At 37.0% G+C, this 26,168-nt stretch overlaps 1 protein-coding gene across 2 annotated transcripts in view; it reads right to left on the bottom strand.

Annotated features, from left to right (window-relative positions):
- Positions 1–836: 836 nt before the first annotated feature.
- LOC122235897 (ankyrin repeat domain-containing protein 26-like) overlaps positions 837–26,168 on the bottom strand; it is a 108,230-nt gene continuing 82,898 nt past the window's right edge. Inside the window, exon 7 of one of the 2 annotated variants that reach the window (XM_042976448.1) lies at positions 837–903. The gene's annotated coding sequence lies outside the window, so the exon portion shown is untranslated. Of the gene's footprint in view, positions 904–3,906; positions 3,977–26,168 lie in introns of those variants that run through there. The other variant, XM_042976440.1, reaches the window with a different exon arrangement.

The following is a 26,168-nucleotide window of genomic DNA, read 5'->3' as shown; positions in this document are numbered from 1 at the left end:
GGGCCACAGTCAGACCTGATGTCTGCCCCCAGCCCACTGCTGGGGCCACAGTCAGACTGGTGTGTGCCTTCTCTTCCCCTCTCCTAGGGGCGGGATTCACTGTGGGGTGGCGTGGCCCATCTGGGCTACTTGCACACTGCCAGGCTTGTGGTGCTGGGGATCTGGCGTATTAGCTAGGGTGGGTAGGCAAGGTGCACAGGGGCAGGTGGGGCAGGCTTAGCTCGCATCTCCTTGGGTGATCCAATTCAGGAGGGGCCCTGTGGCAGCGGGAGGGAGTCAGATCCGCAGCCAGAGGTTTGGCTCCGCAGAAGCACAGCGTTGGGTGTTTGCACAGCGTTGGGTGAGCGAGCAAGTTCCTTGGCAGTTACTGGTTCCCTTTGGGATTTTGGCTGGGGGATGGGCGAGGGAGATGGCGCTGGCAAGCGCCTTTGTTCCCCACCAAACTGAGCTCTGTTGTCCCGGGGCTCAGCAACTCTCCCTCCCTTTGTCCTCCAGCCTTCCAGCTTTCTGAGCAGAGCTGTTAACTTATGACCTCCCAGATGCTAGGTCCCACTTGCTGCCAGAACACACTCCGTCCGGCCCTCTGCTTTTGCAAGCCAGACTAAGGGGCTCTGCTTGGCTGGAAGGCTGCCCCTCTGCCCCGGCTCCCTCCCGCCAGTACGTGCAGCTCTCACCGCCTCTCCGCCCTTCCTACCCTCTTCCTTGGGCCTCTCGTCAGCACTTGGCTCCGAAGACTCCGTTCTGCTAGTCTTCTGGTGGTTTTCTGGGTTAGTTAGGCAGGTGTAGGTAGAATCTAAGTGATCAGCAGGACGCGCAGTGAGCCCAGCGTCCTCCTACGCCGCCATCTTCCCTCCTCAAAGATGACCTTCTGATATCTTGATGACAACTATCAGTTGTTTGGTTCTAGAAGTTAAATTAAATTTTCACAATTTGTACTGAATGAAGTTACACTTTACACCCTAATCCATGGGAACCATAATTAGTTTCTTGTCCAGACTCAGGCTTATTGAGCTGAGGAGCCTCACTGGAGAAACATAACATTTGATGATCCAGAAGATCAAAGATTTTGTCAGTGACATAGTCATTTACCAAATTAAAGATATGAATTAGAAAGCAAAAAGTGTAGAGAACTTGGTGTGAGATTAAAAAAAAAATATATTGTCAGTATTTAAGAGTCTCTTATGGTTTGCCTCCAGGATTGATGGTGGGGGGTGGGGGAGAGGGGAAAGTGGGTGATGGGCATTAAGGAGGGCACCTGTTGGGATGAGCACTAGGTGTTGTATGGAAACCAATTTGACAATAAATTCTATATACAAAAATTAATTAATTAATTAATTAATTAGAAATTTTAAAAAAGTATTAGAGTTCTTATTTATGTTACTTTATCTCTCTACACGATGTGCCATAAGCTATGTGTGGTATATTAATAAAATGATTCAGATATATTGTTAATAAGTAAACTTATCTGTAAGAAGTCTCTTATGCCCATATATTCTGTTATGGTACTGAAGCATGATCCTTTTAATGTGGAAAGCATTGTGCCGCTAAATGAATGCTTTCCTCTGGCTTTTCCTGTATACCACGTAAAAATAGAACTCATCAATGCTGAGGTTGCAGATGTATTTTGGTGGCGTTTATCAGTTGTTTAGTTCTTATAGATAGGGTAAATGTGTCCCTTTTTAGGTCAGGCTTATGAAGAAATGTAAAATCCATTAAATCCACTACAAAATGTGTCCTTTATAAACTCCTGCTTGAGAGGCAATTTTAGAAAATGTTCAACCTCAGACATTAATTTCCAAGCATGAGCCAATAACATTAATAGCAAACATTTCTGTATTGTCTCATATATTTATATGTATTGACCAGTATAGTTATAAATGCTTTGAATATATAATTGAACATTTTTCCACCTCAGAGTAATCTGTGATTGTGATGGTCTTTCATTATACTGCACCATACAGCTTAAATTTTGTAAATCATGCATTAAATCATATTGATAAAATAATTATGCCTGCTTCCAGAAAAATAATATAAAATCTTAGGTGCAAAATTATTCAGTTACAGACTTTGTAAAAATTATGATTTGAGATATTTTAGAGGAAATATTTTACTCTTGATACCCTAAGTATTTTTCAAGGCATATGGATATAGACCTATATTAAGTAAAGTTTCCAAAAAAAGGAATTAATACATAGTTATTTCTATGCAACTTCATGAGTGTAACACACTAGATAAATGTTGTTTTTATCCTTTTGAAAATTGATAGTTGGGCTAGCATTTAACTCCTGAGATGAAAATAATTTACATTAGAGATCTCTGGAATGGAAATTAAACTGGGAGAGAATCAATTTGTAGTTGTGAGAAGATAATTTTGATAGGGTTGAGTTAAGGAGAATAATTCTCTTCCCACAACTATTTTTGTGACTTTATCGCCAGAACCTGGAAATATTTTGGATTTAATGGAAAATGGAATATAAGTTTATGGAGGCTGGCAAGATTACTAATATCCTTGTTTAAAATACAGAAATTAGGGGAGGCTGGGTGGCTCAGTCAGTTAAGCGGCTGACTTCAGCTCAGGTGACGATCTCATGGTTCGTGGGTTCGAACCCCACATCAGGCTCTGTGCTGACAGCTTGGTACCTGGAGACTGCTTCATGTTCTGTCTCTCTCTCTCTCTCACTCTCTCTCTGCCCCGCCCCCTCTGCTCAGTCTATCTCTCTCGCTAAAATAAACAAACATTAAAAAAATAAAATAAATAAAGTAAATTACAGAAATATATGGGATTGTTAAAATGTGTCACATATAATCACAATGGACCACAAACTTGGGAGAATAAGAAAGAAAAAATCAAAGTGATGCAATGAGACAAAAACTCAATTCGGAAATTACTTTTTTTCCCCATTATTTGCTTAGATTAGTCTTTCCTATTTGTAAAAAAAAATAATTCAGTTTTCCTTATAACTATCTTTTTTAAGGATTTATATGCACATAAATGTCATGGGTGCTAAATATTAAGTAAGTTAACAGAAAACAGGAAAAATGTTTTGCAAAGAGGAGGACCTGGGTACAATAGGAATATTCATAATGGAAACCTTATGTAGGCATGACTGTGAGTGTGTTGGTGTTTGATATATATTAAAGTTATTTGGTCTATAAAATATTGCTGAGGCAATTACTAAAAATAATGAGGTGAAAACCCTGATGGCTGTGAGGATTTTGACTCCTGAAGAAAGAACATTGGTGATAAGTAGTTTATTTTTTCCCAGATATACAAAACTATTACTTACGCCATTAAGACCATCTCTGTTCCCTTATTTTTACCATTAAATAATGTGGTTTTTTTTCAAGCTGGCATTGGACTTTCAGCCAACTTTTTTCTCGTTTTCTTCCACATCTTCACACTTCTGAATCACAGACCTGAGCCTACTGACCTGATCCCATGTCACTTACCCCTTGTCCAAATAATGATGCTCCTTATCGTACTGTGATTGTTGTCTCCAGACCTGTTTAACTCACTGTTTTCTCAGAATGACCTCAAATATAAGGTATTTTTCTACATGTACAGGGTGAGGAGGAGTCTCTCCATCTATACTACCTGCTTTCTGACCATGACTCAAGCCATCACCATCAGCCCTAGCACCTCCTGTTTGTCCTCTTTTAAACATAAATTCACAAATTATGTGATCTATATTTTTGTCTTCTCATGGTGCCACAGTTTGTCTTGCAGTAGTTACCTGATCTTCTACACTGTGGCTTCTTCCAATGTGAACCAGACACAACTGCTGTCTCTCAGCAAACTTTGCTCACTCTCCCCCACGAAATCTATTATTCATGAACTGTTTTCCACCCTGAAAACATCTTACGATATCACCTTTATAAGGATCGTGCTTTGTTCAAGCGCATACATGGTAATTCTCTTGTTCAATCCTCATAGATGGTCCCAGCACCTTCATATCACCAACTTCTCCCCAAGAGTCTCCCCAGAGGAAAGAGCCACACATACAATTATGCTACTGGTGAGTTTCTTCGCGGTCATGTACTGGATGAACCTTATGTCATCATTGGCAATACTGTTTTGGGTGAATAACTCAGTCATCTTGGGTATCCAGAAGCTTGTGGTCAATGTCTATGCCACTGTCAGCCCTTCGGTGCTAATCATCTCTGATACAAGAATAACTAATATTCTCCAATTTATGCAATGAAAATGTCATCCATTTTTAAAAAGTTAACGCTGCAAAAAAAAAAAAAGAAAACTGGATACTTTTTTTTACCCATTAAACAAATGTGTGAAATAACAAAAAAACACTTTTAATTATATTTGAATACTCTTAAAACTAATATTGCCAATGATGATACAGTTCTTTTAGTCCCATGTCCACCATTACGTTCTATTACCATACAGTGGACCTTACCCATTCATTTTGATTCTTAGACCTTTCTACAAGATACCTTTTCTTTCCTCTTGAAGTATACTATTAGGAAGCTCATATTTCTCTAAAGGATATTAAAATGCTGATTCCAATGGGCACATGCACTCCAATGTTTGTAGCAGTGAAATCAACAATAGCCAAGTTATGAAAAGAGCCCAAATATCTATCACTGATGAATGGATAAAGAAGATATGCTGTCTATACCCCAGAATACCACATGGTGATCAAAACAAATGAAATCTTGCCATTTGTGAAAACGTGGATGGAACTAAAGTGTGTTCTTCTAAGAAAAATAAGTCAGTCTGAGAAGGACAAATATATAATTTCACTCATATGTGGAATTTAAGAAACAAAACAGATGGGTATAAGTTAGGAAAGGGAAAATAATGTAAAAACAGAGAGGGTGACAAACCATAAGAGACTTTTTTTTAATTTTTTTAATTATTTTTTTTTGAAATTTATTGTCAAATTGGTTTCCATACAACACCCAATGCTCATCCCAAAAGGTGCCCTCCTCAATACCCATCACCCACCCTCCCCTTCCTCCCACCCCCCATCAGCCCTCAGTGTGTTCTCAGTTTTTAAGAGTCTCTTATGCTTTGGCTCATAAAAGACTCTTTAATACAGAGAACACATAGGGTTTCTGGAAAAGAGGTGGGTGGGAAATGGCTAAATGAGTGATAGGCATTAAGGAGGGCACTTGGGATGAATACCAGGCATCACATGTAAGTGACGAATCACTAAATTTTACTCCTGAAACCAATACTGCACTATACGTTAACTAACTTGTATTTAAATTAAAAAATATATATACATACGTAACATGGGGGAAAGAAGGAGTAGAAAATTGTTTGCTGGGATAGTGTGTGTGGGGAAATAGGGAGCGGCTGGTAAAAAGGTGCAAACTTTCAACTATAAGGTCTGAGACTAATGTGAAACTTGGTGACTATCATTGATAACACTGTATTGTATAATTGAAATTTGCTGAGAGTAGAACTTAAATTTTGTATCAGAAATAACCATGTGAGATGATGGATGGGTTAATTAACTAGATGATGGGATTGCTTTCACAATGTATATGTATATCAGATCACCAAAGTGTACACATTTCATGTCATACAATTTTGTCAGTTATACCTCAATAAAGCTGAAATTTAAAAATCAAGTCCTTAATGTAGTCAAATTTCTCAGGCTTTTACTTTTTTTTTTAAGGGAGCAAGTAATTTATTTATTTATTTATTTATTTATTTATTATTTTTTTTTTATATTTACATCTAAATGAGTTAGCATATAGTGAAGCAATGATTTCAGGAGTAGATTCCTTAATGCCCCTTACCCACTTAGCCCATCCCCCCTCCCACAACCCCTCCAGTAACCCTCAGTTTGTTCTCCATATTTATGAGTATCTTCTGTTTTGTCCCCCTCCCTGTTTTTATATTATTTTTGTTTCCCTTCCCTTATGTTCATCTGTTTTGTCTCTTAAAGTCCTCGGTGCTTGTACTTTTGAAAATAGTATTCTTATTTATTAAAGGTATTTAATTATCCAGTTTTAGCTTGAATAATAAATTGTATGGGCATCAATTTTTTTTTTCTTTCTTTTCTGGCAATACAATAGCTGTGGAGATTTTTCTCTCATATTTGTAGGTTTTCTCTTTGTCTCTCACCCTCTCTCTCTCACCGTTTTTAATCCTTTTTTCAACTTGTGGAGTTTCTCTGTTTTACTAACATATATTTTAATTATTTTATTTATCTCTCTTTGGCACACCCCTCTTCTAAATTCAAGTCTTCATGTCAGGTGTTTGAACTCAAGAATTTATAATTCACTATTTATTTGATTATTCATTTTTTATTTTACATATTTAGTGAAACAGTTGGATGTGACTATTTTCTTATTCCTTCTCATGCTAGTATTCATGTTTCTACAACCAGTATGCACATACTTTATTGTTTTGGACTATATTCTTTACTCATTGAGTTTTATACTCCAGTTTACTCTTCCTCTTATCATCTCAGTCTAATTTAATCTTTAACTCCTATATATGTATTAAGTGTATTATGTTTAGAATTTTTACTTTTTATATGACCATTGCCAAGCTTATGGTGTCTTGTTATTCCACAGTATTTTGATTTTCTGTTTTTCCTATATATTTTTTAAATATTTTAAACATAATGCCAATATCTGACGTTTATGTGACATCTAATTTCTGACACACCATTCTGATTTTGTATTTTCTTATGGGCTTTATGTTTACTTTTTATTTATTTTTGAAGGATAAAGAGACACACCAAGAGTGGGAAAGAGGCAGAGAGAAAGAGAGGGAGAGAGAGATAGAGAGAGAGAGAGAGAGAGAATCTGAAGCAGACTCTAGGCTCTGAGCTCTCAGCACAGAGACCAATGTGGGGCTCCTACCCACAGACTGCGAGATCATGACCTGAGTTGAAGTTGGCCGCTTGAATAAGTGTGCCACCCAGGCGCCCTGGGCTTCAAAATTTTTAATTTGATTCTTACTTTTGGGAAATATCACATTTGAAAGTCAGTGCATTTGTTTATTCCATTTGCCCTGGGGAAAAAAAAAAGTTCAACACACATGAATTTTAAGTCCCTGTGATTAACCATTATCTGAAGGGAACATTTGCTTCTTAGTCAACTCATCTAGATATTCCCTTGATGTATTTCTGCTCTAGAGGAGATCTTATATTTTCCTTCCAATTCTATTCAGCAGGTTTTAGGGTTCTTGTAACTTCTTGAGGGTTTTTTGTTACCTACATTAAAAGATTAGGAAATAACTAGTATTTTACCTAAAAGCACATATATCCAGTAACTACACTAGTAAACTATTTCACAACGATATTTTTGGCAGACAACATCTCATGACTCTCACCTTTGTATATTTGTGTAATTATAAATATACTTATGTTAATAATAATTTGTAGAGTATAAATAATTTTTGTTAAGTTTTGAAAATTTATTTTATGTTTTACACAATTTCATGGTATGATATACTCCACTGTATTTAATATTACCTGTATATGGTCAGAATTAGTTATTTTCTTAGCATTATGCCACCATTAATATAGTTATTTACCTGAATTTATGTCTTTGACTTCAACGCTCTTTTAGCTTATGCTTCCCCTTTCACTTCCAAGGTCATTTTGAAAAATCTCAGGTTTAATTTTTATTTATTCTACAATATACTTAAAATTCTATTAACATCCTGTGAGATTTATGTTTTCATGAAGTTAATTATGATTAATAGGTCTACAGCCATTACCATTAAAATGTATGCTTTTTATTTGAAAATAATGTGTATCCTATATTCTCTGGTTTAAAATGTTAATATTTTGTAGTTATCTCTAATTAAAGAAACTGCTTAATAAAGTCACTTGAAATTCTTTATATTTATTGTAGTATACAAAACAATTTCTTATCTATGATGTCTTAAATGTCATTTAATATGATAAAGATGTACCAAGTTGGCAGCTTCCATAAATTTAAGTTGAACATTTTTAATGCAAGTGTCACCTAAATGTATAAAAGACTAGTGTCTAACAGACTGTATTTTCTAAGTTGGTTTTACCCATTGCGATTCATGAAATGTTTATTTTTATAACTTTCTTAATTTACTATGTCATTTTTCATTTGTTCTTATGGAAAATTTAGTATTAGGTCTTAACTCAATATTTATTTTGAAAAAAGAGCAGGATCCTTCTTTTGTTTTGATAAAATCTAAATTCAAAAGACATTATTCATAAATTCAGTTTGTATTTAGCATCTATTTTGGTCACACAATAACTATGAGTATTTATATTCATAACTTGTATCCTACAACAGTATAATCATTGGATCATTAATTGATTTCTCCAAATCATTATTCTCATGTTTTATTCTTCCTGATTAGTTTATGCCAACTGACTAGAAAATCATGAAACAAAGAGTACTAAACATTAGCAATAAACACCTCGATATGCACAAGGTACAAAGATAAATCAAGAAATAAAATATCTGAATAGACATTTAGGAAGGAAATATATAAATAGATATATAGCAAGAAAATGGATTAATTTAAAATAACTTCACAAATAAAAACGAAAATCTAAATGCCTTAATTGGTAATTTTGCCAATATTTAGTGAATAATTGATTCAAAGTCTGCACAAACACTTCCAAAAAATACTAGAAGTGGGAATACTTCCCAGGTAATATTAGGTGATTAGTATTACTCTGATTCCAAAAGCAGACCGAGGCATGATAACAAAAGAACATGACAGATTATTATCTCTTGAATATAGACTCTCGTTCTCAAAAAGACAGCAAATGAAATTCAGCAAAATATATACAAATTATACTCCATGAATTTTGAGATTATTTCACACATAAAACATAGGATAAACTTCCAAAAATCAATGTTTTCCAGAATGGAAAAAAAAAAGGAATTAAAACTGCATTTTGTTACACATGATATGATTCTGTATATCAAATTTGTAGGGAGTTACCAAAATTTCACAAGAAGTAATAAACAAGGTGAACAAGATGCAAGATACAAAATCAATATTAAATACAAACCTACAATATATATTTATATACTAGCAATGAAAAAATTGAAAAGGAAATGAAAAATACATCCATAATTGTATTAAACAAATAAAAAACATTTAGAAATAACTTGAAGAAATGAATTTAAGGTATTGAAAATAAGGAGATATAAATTTAAACTTTTTACAAGTAGGGGCACCTGAGTGGCTCAGCTAGTTGAGGGTCTGTCCTCAGCTCAGGTTATGATCTCAGGGTTTGTGAGTTTGAGCCCCACATTGGGCTCTCTGCTGTCAGCGCAGAGCCCTCTTTGGATCCTCTGTCCTCCTTTCTCTGTGTCCCATCCATTCACGCTTTCTCTCTCAAAGATAAATAAAGCTTTAAAGAACTAAAGTTTTTGAAAACAAAATATTCATAGCTACATAAACTTTAAAAACCAAAAAAAAATTAGAAAGACATTAGATGTATAAGGATAAAATTACTTATTATTTAAGAGTAGGAGGACTCGAAGTTTGCCTCCTCCTTCAAACACAGCTATATAAATGTTAAATCATCCTGGACACCCAGAAAATCAATTTGAGGACTTAGAGAACAAAATTGCAATTCAATAAGAATCATTCAAGGTAGGAGATGCAGAGAATTGATTTCGTGTAGATAAGGACTGAGGGTGTTGAAGGTGTTGCAGATGGGAAGGAACCCTGCTTACCGTGTCTACCACAAGACATTATAAGCAGCAGAGTAAAAACTCTGAAGATTTAGAAGTTCACCACCTTCAGGGTTATGACAAGCTCAGTGATGGTCTTGTGGGGAAGAAGGGCAGAGACACTGGATTGGACAGTGTGGTCTGAGGATCTCCTGGGTCACACAGGGGAAAGGCTCCTCCACTTGGAGTGCATTTGAAACTGGCAGCGAGGACTCTTTGCGGACAGAAGGAAGGGTGGTGCCCACCTGCTGCACCATCCCAGACATAGGAGCAGCAGCTGGGGGCTGTGAGTCTTGGTGCCAGCTTTCTGCTCCACTTTGCCATAACTTATAAACCCCTGGGCGATTGAGCTAATGTTTTCCTGGAAATGGACAGGAAATAGCAGAAATGTATTGAGGTCTTCCCCCAGAATCAACACCGGACCACCGCACACAAGTCTCTAAAATTTGGAGTTTAGAAACCCAGCCTGGTGCCTGTGATAAAACAACTCCTACACACACAGGGTGAAAGTAAGGATCTGGTGGAAGCTGGGTACATAAGAAGGGTGATTATTTATATTCTTTGAAGACATACTGATGACTGGCAGGCACAAGCTCTCCACCTCTGGGACAAGAGAGAGGGTGAGGGAGGAAGAAAAAAAATCTTTCACTCTTTGCAGATGTCATGGTACTCTACCTGGAAATCCCAAAAGACTCCACCAAAAAAAAAAAAAAAAAAAAAAAAAAAAAAAACAGCTAGAACTGATACATGAATTCAGCAAGGTGACAGGAAACAAAATCAACATAGAGAAATCAGTGGCATTTCTATACACCAATAATGAAGCAACAGAAAGAGAAATCAAGGAATCGACGCCTTTTACAATTAAGCCAAAAACTTTAAAATACTTAAGAATAAACATAACCAAAGAGGTAAAATATCTCCATGCTGAAAATTATAGAAAGCTCATGAAAGAAATTGAAGAAGACACGAAGTAATGGAAAAACAGTCCATGCTCATGGATGTAGAGAAAGAGGAATAATCTCTTTGCATGGCTTGTGGAAATTCAAACAGGTACAGCCACTCTGAAAAACAGTAGGGAGGTTCCCCCAAAAATTAAAAGTAGAACTACCCCACAACACAACAATTGCAATACTAGGTATTTATTGAAAGGATTCAAAAATGCTGATTTGAAAGGGAACATGCATCCCATTGTTTACAGCAGCACTATCAACAATAGCCAAATTATGGAAAGAACCCAAATGTCCATCACTGATGACTGGATAAAGAAGATGTGGTATACATATATACAACGGAATATGACTTGGCAACCAAAAGAATGAAATATTGCCATTTGCAATAATGTGGATAGAAATAGATTGTATTATGCTAAGTTAAATAAGTCAGTAAAAGAAATACATCATATGATTTCACTCATATGTGAAATTTAACAAAGAAAATAGAAGATCATAGGGGGAAGGAAGGCAAAATAAGATAAAAACAGAGATGGAAGCAAACCATAATTATTAGACTCTTAAATACAGAGAACAAACTGAGCATTGTTGGAGGGATAATGGGTGGGGGTCTGGCTAACTGGCTGATGGGCATTAATGAGGGACATGTTGGGATGAGCACTGCGTGTTATATTTAAGTAATGAATTGATAAATTCTACTCCTCAAATCATTATTAGAGTATGTGTGAACTAACTTGGATTTAAATAAAAATTTAAAAACTAAAAGAAATAATCTAAACTAGTGTAAAAGAAATTATTAAAAAGAGAGAGAGGGTGAAGTCATTTTGCCCTCACCCATTAAGACTGACAAAACTCAGTGAGCTAAACATTGCCACCAACTGGGGACTGGAGCAAATACACCAAACCCAGACACTTTATGCCCTGCAGGTGCATCTCTAAACAAGCAAGTGAGCATAAGACACAGTGCAACAGGCCCTTCCCACAGAAGACTAGCACAGACCACTCACATGCACCAAATCTACTGATCATAGACTGCTGCAAACCTTCAGTTTAGTGCAGATAGAATCTGCACAGAATATATATATATTCTTTCATTATTTGGATCTACCTTATTTTTTAAGAGTTTTTATTTTTAATTACTCTCCATTCCCAACATGGAGCTTGAACTTACCCAAGTTCAAGAGTGGCAAGCACACCAACTGATCTAGCCAGGCGCCCTAGATCTAGCTTCTTTAAGAAACATAACAAAACACTCCTAAGATCAAACTTGCTTGCTTGCATGCTTTCTCTCTCTTTTTCTTTCTTGCTTCCTTTTCTCTTTTTCCTGGAGAAAATGACAAAACAGAGTAATTCACTGCAACAGATAATAACAAGAAGTAGAAGTAATGGACATGGATTTAATCAACAGAAGTATAGGTAAAATACAGACATAAAATTTAAAGCGACAATTATAAGTATGCTAGCTTGGCTTCAAAAAAGAAAAGACTATAGAGAATCCTTTACAGCAGAGATAAAATAGTTAAAATCTAGGCCAAAATTGGAAATTCTAGAACTGAAATGCAAACCATATGGAAAGCCATAAAAAGAGGGTGCATAAATCAGACATATGAATCAGTGATGTAGAAGATAAAAGTATGCAAAATAATGAAGCTGAAAACAAGGGGGGGAATTAAAGTATTGGATCATATCATGAAAGTAGACTGAGCAAACTCAGCAAATTCTACAAATGCAATCACATTCATATGAAGGAGTCCCAGCAGATGAAGAGAGAACCAAAAGGGCAGAAGGTTTACATGAGCAAATTATCGCTTAAAGCTTCCTGAATCTGGGGGAAAGACACAGACATCAAAATTCAAGAAGCCCAGAGATCTGTTAAATTCAACAAAAGCCAGCCATCACAAGATGTATCAGAATGAAATTCACAAAATACACAGTCAAGGAAAGAATCCTTAAGCCAACAAGGGAAAACAAGTCCTTAACCTACAAAGGAAAAGAGATCAAGTCTGCAGCAGATTTCTCCAAAGAAACTTGGCAGGCCACAGCGGAAAGTCAGTATATATTCAACATGCTGAAAGTATGCAGACAAGACTACTTTATCCAGCGAGGCTGTCATTCAGAATGGAAGAAGTAGTTTCCCAGACAAATAAAAACTGAATAAGTTTGTGACCACTAAACAAGCCTTGCTAAAAAATATTAATGGGTACACTCTGTGTGGAGAAAAAAGCCCAAACAATAAAGACTGGAAGGGAGCAGAGAACATCACAGAAACACAAGCTTTACAGGTAACATAACGATATTAAATTCATGTCTTTCAATAATAACTCTGAATATAAATGCACTAAATGATCAAAAGACATAGGGTACCAGAATGGATAAAAATAAGACCTAGGTACATACTGCCTAAAGAGACCCATTTTAGACCTAAAGACAACAGCAGATTGAAAGTTAGGGATAGATGGGGCACCTGGGTGGTTCAGTTGGTTAAGCATCTGACTTCAGCTCAGGTCATGATCACACAGTTCATGATTTGAAGGGCCACATCTGTCTCGGCACTGGTGGCACAGAGCCTGCTTTGGGCTCTCTCTGCCCTTCCACACTTGCATGCTCTCTCTCAAAATAAATACACAAACTTTAAAAAAAAACCATAAAGTAAGGTAATGGAGAACCATCTGTCATATGAAAATATTTCAAAAGAATGTTCAATAGCCATACTTATATCACACATACTATACTTTAAAAACAGAGTGTAACAAGAGGTGAAAACTGGCACGATATAATAATCTAAGGGATCTATCCATCAATAAGATTTAACATTTGTAAATAATTGTGTCCCCAACATGGTAGATACCATACTGCAGTACAATACAATACATAATACAGTAATCTAAGAGACAGTGATAACCCACTTAGGGAGTGGACAAAGTATCCAAGCAGAAAATCAAAAGGAAACAATGACTTTGAGTGACACACTAGACCAGATGGATTTAACAGATACATTCAGTATATTTCATCCCAAATCAGCAGAATACATATTATTCTCAAGTGCACATGGGAAGCTATCCAGAATAGATCGCATACTGGGTCACAAAACATCCCTCAACAAATGCAAAAAGATCGAGATCATAGCACGAATATTTTCAGACCACATCGCTATGAAACTTGAAGTTGACCTGAAGGAAGAATTTAGAAAAGCTACAGATATACGGAGGTTAAAGAACATCCTACTAAAGAATGAATGTGTTAACCAGTAAATTAAAAAAATACATGGAGACAAATGAATATAAAAATACAACAGTCCAAAACTTTTGGATTCAAAAAAGGCAGTCCTAAGAGGGAAGTGTATTCCAAATCAGGCCTACCTCAAGCAGCAAGAAAGATCTCAACTAATCACACTAGCCTCATACCTAAAGGAACTAGGAAAGGAAGAGCACACAAAGCCTAAAGCCAGAATAAGGGACATAATAAAGACTAAGAAAAAATAAATGGTATGCAAACAAACAAACAAAAATAATAGCACAACAGGGCACCTGGGTGGCTCAACTGTTCAAGCGTCCAACTCTTGATTTAGGATCAGCTTATGATCTCATGGTTGTGAGATCTAGCACTGCATAGGGGCTCTGCTGTCAGTGCAGAGTCTGCTTGGGATTCTCTCTTTCACTTTCTGTCCCTCCCCTGCATGCTTTGCCTCTCTCTCAAAATAAATAAATACACATTTTTAAAAATACCAGTGGAACAGATGACTGATACTAAGAGTTGTTTCTTGAAAAAATTAGTAAAATTGATAAACTCTGGGACATACTTACCAAAACAAAAAAGAAAGAAAATAAATAGATGAAATATTGAATGAAAGAGGAGATCACAGCCAACACCACAGATATAAAAATAATCATAAGATAATACTATAAAAAATTATATGGCAACAGTCTGGCAATCTGGAAGAAATGGTCAAATTCCTAGAAACTCATAAAGTACCCAAACTGAAACATTAAGAAATAAATATTTGAGAAAACATATAACTAGCAAAGAGATGGAATCAGTATTCAAAAATTTTCCAATAAACAAAACTCTTGGTCCAGGTGACTTCCCACGTGAGTTCTACCAGACATTTATAGAAGATTTAACACATATTCTTCTCAAAATTTTCTAAAAATAGACATGGAAGAAAAACTTCCAATCTCCTTCTGTGATATGCTAGAATTACCTGAAATCCAAAACTGCACAAAGATCCTACAAGAAAATAGAAATACGGACCAATATTCCTCATGAACATGGATACAAAAATTCTCAACAAGAGAGTAACAAATCAAATCCAACAGTCATTAAAAGAATTATTCACCATGATCAAGTGAAATTTATTCCTGGGATGAAGGGCCGATTCAATGTTCACAAATCAATCAACGTGATAAACCACATTAATAAGAGATAAGAATCATATGATTATCCCAATATATGAGGAAAAAGCATTCGAAAAAATACAGAATCCATTATTGATTAAAAAAAAAACCCTCAAAGAAGGAAGTAAGGGAGCACTGGAAGAAGATGGCGGCATAGGAGGATGCTGGGCTCACTGCGTCCTGCTGATCACTTAGATTCCACCCACATCTGCCTAAATAACCCACAAAACCGCCAGAAGACTAGCAGAACAGACTCTAGGGAGCCAAGCATAGACAAGAGGCCCAAGGAAGAGGGTAGGAAAGACGGAGAGGCAGTGCGTGCTACATGGACTGGCAGGAGGGAGCCAGGACGGTTGAGGGGCAGACCGCCCTGCAAGGCAGAGCCCCTGAGTCTGACTTGCAAAAGCAGAGGGGTGGGACAGAGTGTGTTCTGACAGCCAGCGGGACTTAACATCTGGAATGTTATAAGTCAACAGCTCTGCTCTGACTGCGGGAGGGCTAGAGGACAATGAGAGGGAGAAGTGTTGAGCCCCAGAGGACAGAGCTCAGCTCAGCGGGGAACAAAGGAACTGGCCAGAGCCATCTCCCTTGCCCATCCCCCAGCCAAAATCCCAAAGGGAACCAGTTCCCATCACGGAACTTGGTTGCACTGCGCAAACACCCAATGCTGTGCTTCTGTGGATCCATCTCTCCAACAGGTCAGCCTCCCTCTCGGTGCCACTGGGTCCCCTCCGCAGTGGACCACTGAAGGGAAAGCAAGCTGAGTCTGCCCCTCCAGCCCCTGTGCACCTTGTGGATCCACCCCAGCTAATACGCCAGATCCCATAGAAGCAGCAAGACAAGCCTGGCAGTGTACAAGTAGCCAGAACAGGGGCCATACCACTCCACAGTGAGTCCTGCCCCTGGGGGAGAAGAAGATAAGATACACACCAGTCTGATTGTGGCCCCAGCGGTGGGATGAGGCAGACATCAGGTCTGACTGCGGCCCTGCCCACCAACACAAGTTACTCCAGACACCACAGGGGAAGAGCCCTGAAGTTCTGCGCCACTCCAGGGACTATCCAAAATGACGAAACGGAAGAATTCTCCTCAAAAGAAACTCCAGAAAGTAGCGACATCTAATGAACTGACCAAAAAGGATTTAAGCTATATAACAGAAAATGAATTTAAAATAATAGTCATAAAATTAATCGCTGAGCTTGAAAAAAGTATAGAGGAAAGGAGAGAATCTATTGCTACAGAGATCAAGGGACTAAGAAACAGTCAGGAGGAGCTAAAAATGCTATAAATGAGGTGCAAAATAAAATGGAGGCGACCACAGCTCGGATTGAAGAGGCAGATGAGAGAATAGATGAATTAGAATATAAAATTATGGAAAAAGAGGAAGCTGAGAAAAAGAGAGTTAAAAAAATACAGGAGTATGAGGGGAGAATTAGAGAACTAAGTGATGCGATGAAACGCAATAATATAAGTATAATAGGGATTCCAGCAGAGGAAGAAAGAGAGAAAGGTGCTGAAGGTGTACTTGAAGAAATCATAGCTGAGAACTTCTCTGATCTGGGGAAGGAAACAGGCATTGAAATCCAAGAGGCACAGAGAACTCCCTTCAGACGTAACTTGAATCAATCTTCTGCACGACATAGCATAGTGAAACTGGCAAAATACAAGGATAAAGAGAAAATTCTGAAAGCAGCTAGGGATAAACGTGCTCTAACATATAAAGGGAGACCAATAAGACTAGTGACGGATCTATCCACTGAAACGTGGCAGGCCAGAAAGGAATGGCAGGAGATCTTCAATGTGATGAACAGAAAAATATGGCGCCGAGAATCCATTATCTAGCAAGTCTGTCATTTAGAATAGAAGGAGAGATAAAGGTCTTCCCAAACAAAAACTGAAGGAATTCATCAACAATAAGCCAGCCCTAAAAGAGATCCTAAGGGTGATCCTGTGAGACAAAGTACCAGAGACATCACTACAAGCATGAAACATACAGACATCACAATGACTTTAACCCATAGCTTTCTATAATACCACTGAATGTAAATGGACTAAATGCTCTAACCAAAAGACATAGGGTATCATAATGGATAAAAAAAGAATACTCATCAATTTTCTGTCTACAAGAGACTAATTTTAGACCTAAGGACACCTTCAGATTGAAAGTGAGGGGATGGAGAACTATCTATGATGCTACTAGAAGTCAAAAGAAAGCTGGAGTAATCATACTTGTATCAGACAAACTACACTTTCAATTAAAGGCTGTAACAAGAGATGAAGAAGGGCATTATATAATAATTACAGGGCCTATCCATCAGGAAGAGCTAACAATTATAAATATCTATGTGCCGAATATGGGAGCCCCCAAATATATAAAACAATTAATCACAAACATAAGCAACCTTATTGATAAGAATGTGGTCATTGCAGGGGACTTTAATACTCCACCTACAACAATGGATAGATCATCTAGACACAGGATCAATAAAGAAACAAGGGCCCTGATGATACATTGGATCAGGTGGACTTGACAGATATATTTAGAACTCTGCATCCCAAAGCAACAGAAGATACTTTCTTCTCAAGTGCACATGGAACATTCTCCAAGATAGATAACATACTGGGTCACAAAATAGCCCTTCATAAGTATACAAGAATTGAATCATACCATGCATACTTTGAGACCACAATGCTATGAAGCTTGAAATCAACCACAGGAAAAATTCTGGAAAACCTCCAAAAGCATGGAGGTTAAAAACACCCTACTCAAAATGAGTGGGTCAACCAGGTAAGTAGAGAAGAAATTAAAAAAGATGTGGAAACAAATTAAAATGAAGATACAACAATCCAAACGCTTTGGGATGCAGCGAAGGAAGTCTTGAGAGGAAAATACATTATGATCCAGGCCTACCTCAAGTAACAAGAAAAATCACAAATACAAAATCTAACAGCACACCTAAAGGAAACAGAAGCAGAACAGCAAAGATACCCCAAGCCCATCAGAAGAAGAGAAATAAAAAACATCAGAGCAGAAATAAACAGTATAGAATCTAAAAATAAGGTAAAGCAGATCAATGAAACCAAGAGTTGGTACTTGGAAAAAATAAACAAAATTGATAAACCTCTAGCCAGGCTTCTCAAAAAGAAAAGGGAGATGACCCAAATAGATAAAATCATGAATGAAAATGGAATTATTACAACCAATCCCTCAGAAATAAATACAAGCAATTATCAGGGAATACTATGAAAAATTATATGCCAACAAACTGGACAACCTGGAAGAAATGGAGAAGTTCCTAATCACCCACCCACATCAAAACTCAAACCAGAAGAAATAGAAAACTCGAAAAGACCCATAACAGGTGAAGAAATGGAATCAGTCCTCAAAAATCTCCCAACAAATAAGAGTCCAGGACCAGATGGCTTCCCAGGGGAATTCTACGAGACATTTAAAGCAGAGAGAATACCTATCCTTCTCAAGCTATTCCAAAAAAATAGAAGGGGAGAAAAATTTCCTGACTCATTCTATGAAGCCAGCGTTACTTTGATTCCTAAACAAGACAGAGACCCAGTAAAAAAACAGAACTACAGGCCAATATCCCTGATGAACATGGATGCAAAAATTGTCAATAAGATACTAGCAAATTGAATTCAACAGCATATAAAAAGAATTATTCACCATGATCAAGTGGGATTCATTCCTGGGATGCAGGGCTGGTTCAACATTCGCAAATCAATCAACGTGATACATCACATTAATAAAAGAAAAGAGAAGAACCATATGATCCTGTCAATCGATGCAGAAAAAGCATTTGACAAAATTCAGCACATCCTAATAAAAATCCTCGAGAATGTCGGAATGGAAGGAATGTACTGAAACATCATAAAAGCCATTTACGATAAGCCCACAGCTCATATCATCCTCAATGGGGAAGAACTGAGAGCTTTCTCCCTGAGATCAGAACACGACAGGATGTCCACTCTAACCACTGTTGTTTCACATAAGGTTGGAAGTTCTGGCATCAGCAATCAGACAACAAAAGGAAATCAAAGGTGTCAAAATTGGCAAGGATGAAGTCAAGCTTTTGCTTTTTACAGATGACATGATGTTATACATGGAAAACCCAATAGACTCCACCAAAAGTCTACTGGAATGGACACATGAATTCAGCACAGTTGCAGCATACAAAATCAACGTAGATAAATCAGTTGAATTCTTATACACTAATAATGAAGCAAAAGAAAGACAAATAAAAGAAACTGATTCCATTCACACTTGCACCAAGAAGCATAAAATACCTAGGAATAAATCTAACCAAAGATATACAAGATCTGTATGCTGAAAACTATAGAAAGCTTATGAAGGAAATTGAAGAAGATATAAAGAAATGGAAAAACATTCCGTGCTCATGGGTTGGAAGAATAAATATTGTTAAAATGTCAATACAACCCAAAGCAATCTACACATTCAATGCAAATTCAATAAAAATTGTACCAGCATTCTTCTGGAAGCTAGAACAAGCAATGCTAAAATTTGTATGGAACCACAAAAGATCCCAAAGAGTCAAAGTAACATTGAAGAAGACCAAAGCAAGAGGCATCACAATCCCAGACTTTAGCCTCTACTACAAAGCTGTAATCATCAAGGCAGCCTGGTATTGGTACAAAAACAGACACATAGACCAATGGAGTAGAATAGAGACTCCAGAATTGGACCCACAAAAGTATGGTCAACTCATCTTTGACATAGCAGGAAAGAGTATCCAATAGAAAAAAGACAGTCTCTTTAACAAATGGTGCTGGGAGAACTGGACAGCAACATGCAGAAGGATGAAACTAGACCACTTTTTACACCATTCACCAAAACAAACTCAAAATGGATAAAGGACCTGAATGTGAGACAGGAAACCATCAAAACACTAGAGAGGAAAACAGGGAAAAACCACTCTGACCTCAGCTGCAGCAATTTCTTACTTGATACATCCCCAAAGGCAAGGGAATTTAAAGCAAAAATGAACTATTGGGGCCTCATAAAGATAAAACCTTCTGCACAGCAAAGGAAACAATCAACAGAACTAAAAGGCAGCCAATGGAATGGGAAAAGATATTTGCAAATGACATATCAGACAAACGGCTAGTATCCAAAATCTATAAAGAGCTCACCAAACTCCACACCCGAAAAACAAATAATCCAGTGAAGAAATGGGCAGGAAACATGAATAGACACTTCTCTAAAGAAGACATCCAGATGGCCAACAGGCACATGAAAAGCTGCTCAACGTCGCTCCTCCTCAGGGAAATACAAATCAAAACCACACTCAGATATCACCTCCCGCCAGTCAGAGTGGCTAAAATGAACAAAACAGGAGACTATCGATGCTGGAGAGGATGTGGAGAAATGGGAACCCTCTTGCACTGTTGGCAGGAACGCAAATTAGTGCGGCCGCTCAGGAAAACGGTGTGGAGGTTCCTCAAAAAATTAAAACTAGACCTACCCTATGACCCAGCAGTAGCACTGCTAGGAATTTACCCAAGGGATATAGGAGTACTGATGCATAGGGGCAACAGTACCCCAATGTTTATAGCAGCACTCTCAACAATAGCTAAATTATGGAAAGAGCCTAAATGTCCATCAACTGATGAATGGGTAAATAAATTGGGGTTTATATATACAATGGAATACTACTTGGCAATGAGAAAGAATTAAATATAGCCTTTTGTAGCAACGTGGATGGAGCTGGAGTGTGTTAAACTAAGTGAAATAAGTCATATAGAGAAAGACAGATACCATATGTTTTCACACTTATGTGGATCCTGAGAAACTTCACACAAGACCATGGGGGAGGGGAAGAGAAAAATGTTAGAGAGGGAGGGAGTCAAACCATAAAAGACTCTTACAAACTGAGAATAAACTAAGGGTTGATGGGATGTGGGAAGGAGATGAAAGTGGGTGATGGGCAGTGAGGAGGGCACATGTTCAGATAAGCACTGACTGTTGCATGGAAACCAATTTGACAATTAATTTCATATTAATAAAATTAAACATAGATCTACCCTATGACCCAGCCATAGCACTGCTAGGAATTTACCCAAGGGATACAGGAGTGCTGATGCATAGGGTCACTTGTACCCCATTGTTTATAGCAGCAGTTTCACCAATAAACAAATTATGGAAAGAACCTAAAAGTCCAGCAACGTACATATGGATAAAGAAGATATTGCATATATAGGTGTGTGTGTGCGTGTGTGTGTGTGTGTGTGTGTGTGTATATATATATATATATACACACACACACATATGGAACAGAATGAAATCCAGCCATTTGTAGCAACGTGAATGCGTGAATGAACTGGAGGGTATCATGCTAAGTGAAATAAGTCAGACAGATAAAGGCAGTTAATAATGTTTTCAAGCTTATGTGAATCTTGAGAAACTTAACAGAAAAACATGGGGGAGGGGAAAGGGGGAAATAACAAAGAGAGAGGGAGGCAAACTGCAAGAGACTTAAATGCTGAGAAAAAAATGAGGGTTGATGGGAGGTGGGGGAGATGGGAAAGTGGGTGATGGGCAGTGAGGAGGGCACCTGTTGGGATGAAAACTAGGTGTTTCATGGAAACCAATCTGACAGTAAGTTGTATTTAATATATTTAAAAAAACGAATGAATAGGTTAACCAGGAAATCAGCAAATAATTTAAAAACATATACATGGAAGCAAATGAACTTGAAAACACGACTGTCCAAACTCTATGTAATTCAGCAAAGATCATCTTAACAGGAATATACATAAAAGTCTATCTCAAGAAGCAAGATAGGTCCCAAATACACATCTCACGTTACACCTAAAGAAACTAGAAAATGTGCAGCAAATAAAGCCAAACGTCAGCAGAAGAAGGGGAATGATAAACATTAGAGTAGATATGAACAATATTTGAAACCAACAAACAAAACAGTACAATAGATAACTAAAAGTAAATGTAGGTTCCTTCAAAGAAAAAAAAAACTGATAACATCCCTAATCAGACTTATCAAGAAGAAAATAAAGAATACTGAAATCGAAAAAAATCACAAATAAAAGAGGGAAGACCACAATGTATGTCAAAGAAATATAAACAATTATAAGATCCTGGACCAGTTGGCTTTCCAGGAAATTTCTTCCAGGCATTTAAAGAAGAGTTAATACCTACTTTTCAAAGTTTTCCCCGAAAATATAAATGGAAGGAAGGCAGGCAAACTGATTCCAGGACACCATCATTACCTTGGATCCAAAACCAGACAAAGATGCCACACACACATACAACACACACACACACACACACACACACACACACACACACCAAACAAACAAACAAAGGAGACTTATCGGCCAATATCCCTGATTAATCTGGATGCAAAAATCTCAACAAGTACTAGCAAATAGAATTAAACATTACGTTAAAAGAACTATGCACAGAGACCCAGTGGGATTTATACCTGGGCTGCAGGGATGATATAAATATTTGCAAATAAGACAACGTGATATACCACATTAATAAAAGTAAAGATAAGAATCATGATACCCTAAATAGATACAGAATATGCATTTGACAAAATACAGCACTCTTTCTTGATAAAAAACCCTCAAGAAAATAAGGATAGAAGGAACAATCCTCAACATTATAAAGGCCATATAGGAAAGACCCACACTGAATATCATCCTCAATGGTAAAAGCTGAGAGTTTCCCCCCTAATGTCAGGAACACGACACAGATGTCCATTCTCACAGTTGCTGTTCAGTATATTACTGGAAGTCCTAGCCTCAGCAATCACACAACAGAAAGAAATAAAAGACATACAAATTGGCAAGGGAAAAGTCAAATTTTCACTCTCCACAGATGACATGATATTCTATGCTAAAACCCCAAAGACACCAAAAACTGCTAGAACTGATTCATGTATTCAGAAAGCTGCAAGGTATAAAATCAACATACTGAAACTGGTTGCATTTCTTTACACCAATAGTAAAACAGCAGGAATAGGAACCAAGGAATCAATCCCATTTACAATTACACCAAATGATGTAAAATACCAAAAAATAAACCTAACCCAAGAGGTCAAAGACCTATATGGTGAAAAATATAGAAAGCTTATGAAAGAAATTGAACACCCAAAGTGGGGCACCTGGGTGGCTGAGTCAGTTAAGCATTTGACTTTGGCTCAGGTGATCATCTCTGAGAGTGTGATTTAGAGCACTGTGTTGAGCTCTATGCTGACAGCTCGGGACCTGGAGCCTGCTTCGGATTTTGTGTCCTCCCCCCCCCCCGACCCAATTCACACTTTGTCTCTCTCTGTCTCTCAAAAGTTAATAAACACTTAAAAATTTAAAAAAAGAAGACACAAAAAAGCATAAACATTCCATGCTAGTAGATTGGAGGAACAAATATTGTTAAAATGCTTATACTACCGAAAACAATCTATACATTCAATGGAATCCTTATTAAAATAACACCCGCATTTACAGAGTTTCAAGAAACAATTCTGAAATTTTTATGTAAAGAGAAACATCCCCAAGTAGCCAAAGTAATGTTGAAAAGGAGAAACTATGGAGGCATCACATTGTGGACATCAAGCTGTATTACAAAACTCTAATCATCAAGACAGTATGGTATTGGCACAAAAAACAGACACATAGTTCAGTGGAACAGAACAGAGAATCCATAAAATGGACCCACAATGTGTGACCAACTAATCCTTGACAAGACAGCAAAGAATATCTAGTGGAAGAAAAGGCAGTCTCTTTCACAAATGGCGCTGAGAAATCTGGATAGTGAAATGCAGAAAAATGAATCTGGATCACTTTCTTATACTATAAACAAAACTAAATTCAAGATATATGAAATCCCTAAATATGAAGCAGGAATCCGTCAAAACCCCAGAATAAGAAACAGACAGTAGCCTCTTTGAACTCTGCAACAGCAAATTCTTACTAGACATAACTCCGGGAGAAAGGGAAACTAAAGGAAAAATGGACTATTAGGACCCTATCAAGATAAAAAATCTGCATATCAAAGGAAACAAACAACAAAACTAAAGGACAGCCAATGGAATGGTAGAAGAAATTTGTAGATTAGATATCAGATAAAGGGTCAGTATCCAAAATAGGTACTTATTAAACACAACAACCAAAATACAAATAATCCAGTGAAGAAATGAGCAGAAGGAATTAATGCACAATTTCCAAAGAACACACCCAGAGGACCAACGGACACAGAAAAGATGCTCAACATCACTCATTATCAGAGAAATACAAATCAAAATCACAATGAGATACCACCTCACACCTATTAGAATGGCTAAAAAAACAAGAGAGGAAACAACAGATTTTGGTGAGGATGTGGAATTAGTAGAACCCGTTTACACTTTGGTGGAGATACAAACTGGTGCAATCACTCTGAAAACAGCATGGAGGTTCCTCAAAAAATTAAAAATAGACCTACTGTATGACCCAGCAATTGCACCAGTAGGTATATACCCAAAGGATACAAAAATGCTAATTCAAAGGGACACATGCACCACAATGATTATAGCAGCACTATTAACAATAGCCAGAGTATGTAATGAGTCAAAAGGTCCATTGACTGAGGAATGGAGAAATATATGATTTCACTCATATGCGGAATTTAAGAAACACAATAGATGAATATATGGGAAGGGAGGTAAAAATGAGATAAAAATGGAGAGAGAAAAACCATAAGATACTCTTAAATACAGAGAACAAACTGAGGGTCACTGGAGTGGTGTTTGTTGTAGGGATGGGGTAATTGTGTGACGGGGATTAAGAAAGCACTTGTTCAGATAAGCCCTGGTCATTATTGAAAGGGATGCATCACTGGGTTGTACTCCTTACAACAATACTACACTTTAATTTAAATAGAAAAAAAAATATATAAAATACAAAAGTAAAAGGATCCATATAATGTACAGCAAGGATAATAATAAAATATAAGAACATCCCAGAAAGTTAAGTAATTCAAGTTAAGGATCTAAAGAAGCAATGAAAATCAGAGACCGTCTCGCCATCCAGATCTTGACTGACTACAGGGAGCTCAAACCTGTGTGGTACTCCAACTCGTCCTCAGGGTGATTGGTACAAAGAGACTAGAGATACCTGCACTGTGATATGTCTCAAAGTTCACAATAAAATTATTAATGGTGAAACACAATTAAATTAGTTTTGGGTATAGGTTAGAAGAAATTACATGTCACAAAATAAATATATCAGCAATATGTTTAAATTATTTGATAGTTATTGAGGAGGGCACCAGTTGGGATGAGCACGGGGTGTTGTATGGAAACCAATTTGACAATAAATTTCATCTACAACATATAAAATATTTAAGTAAAGACAGGAAAAATAGGAAATAAAAATAACGTCGAAAGACAAACTATACGCTTGTAAGATATATTGTGAAGAAGAGGCCTAATACAATTAAATCTTGAAAATTAAATAACTCAATTTAGTACACAATAATTTAGTTAAATATTATATTAGTCTGAGTTGATGAAAGAAATAATAAACTAGAATACTGAACAAAAATTTGAAGCCAGATCCATTCAAGAGAGAACATTTATAGAGAATAGAATTGTCACTATATTATACGAAGATCAGAATGGGAAGAAAGAAGAATCATTTAAATGTTTAACTACTGTATACAAATTAAAAAACAAAACTAAAAAAATGACGATTATAAATTTCTAATTTCAAAACTAGGCATGAAGTTACAAATAAAAAATTAACTGTAACAAAAGCAGATAAATAAAATACTCACCAGAAATATTACTCAAACTGTGTAAATGAAAGAAATTAAAAAATATATATAGGTTGTAACATGAGACAAAGTTTACAACCTTTAAAAGAAGAGAATGATAAATTAGAAAACATACAGAGGTGAGAGTACACTCTCTGGAGCCCTAATAGAAGCCGGAACTCATAGAAATAAATATAAATAGGGGCGCCTGGGCGGCTCAGTCGGTTAAGCGTCCGACTTCGGCTCAGGTCACGATCTCGCGGTATGTGAGTTCGAGCCCCACGTCAGGCTCTGTGCTGACTGCTCAGAGCCTGGAGCCCGTTTCAGATTCTGTGTCTCCCTCTCTCTCTGACCCTCCCCCGTTCATGCTCTGTC

This window comes from Panthera tigris, chromosome F3 (assembly GCF_018350195.1).
Source record: "Panthera tigris isolate Pti1 chromosome F3, P.tigris_Pti1_mat1.1, whole genome shotgun sequence".
In the NCBI taxonomy this organism is placed as follows: Eukaryota; Metazoa; Chordata; class Mammalia; order Carnivora; family Felidae; genus Panthera; species Panthera tigris.
Note: the sequence above shows the minus strand (reverse complement) of the source record. Positions and strands in the feature narration are given on the sequence as shown.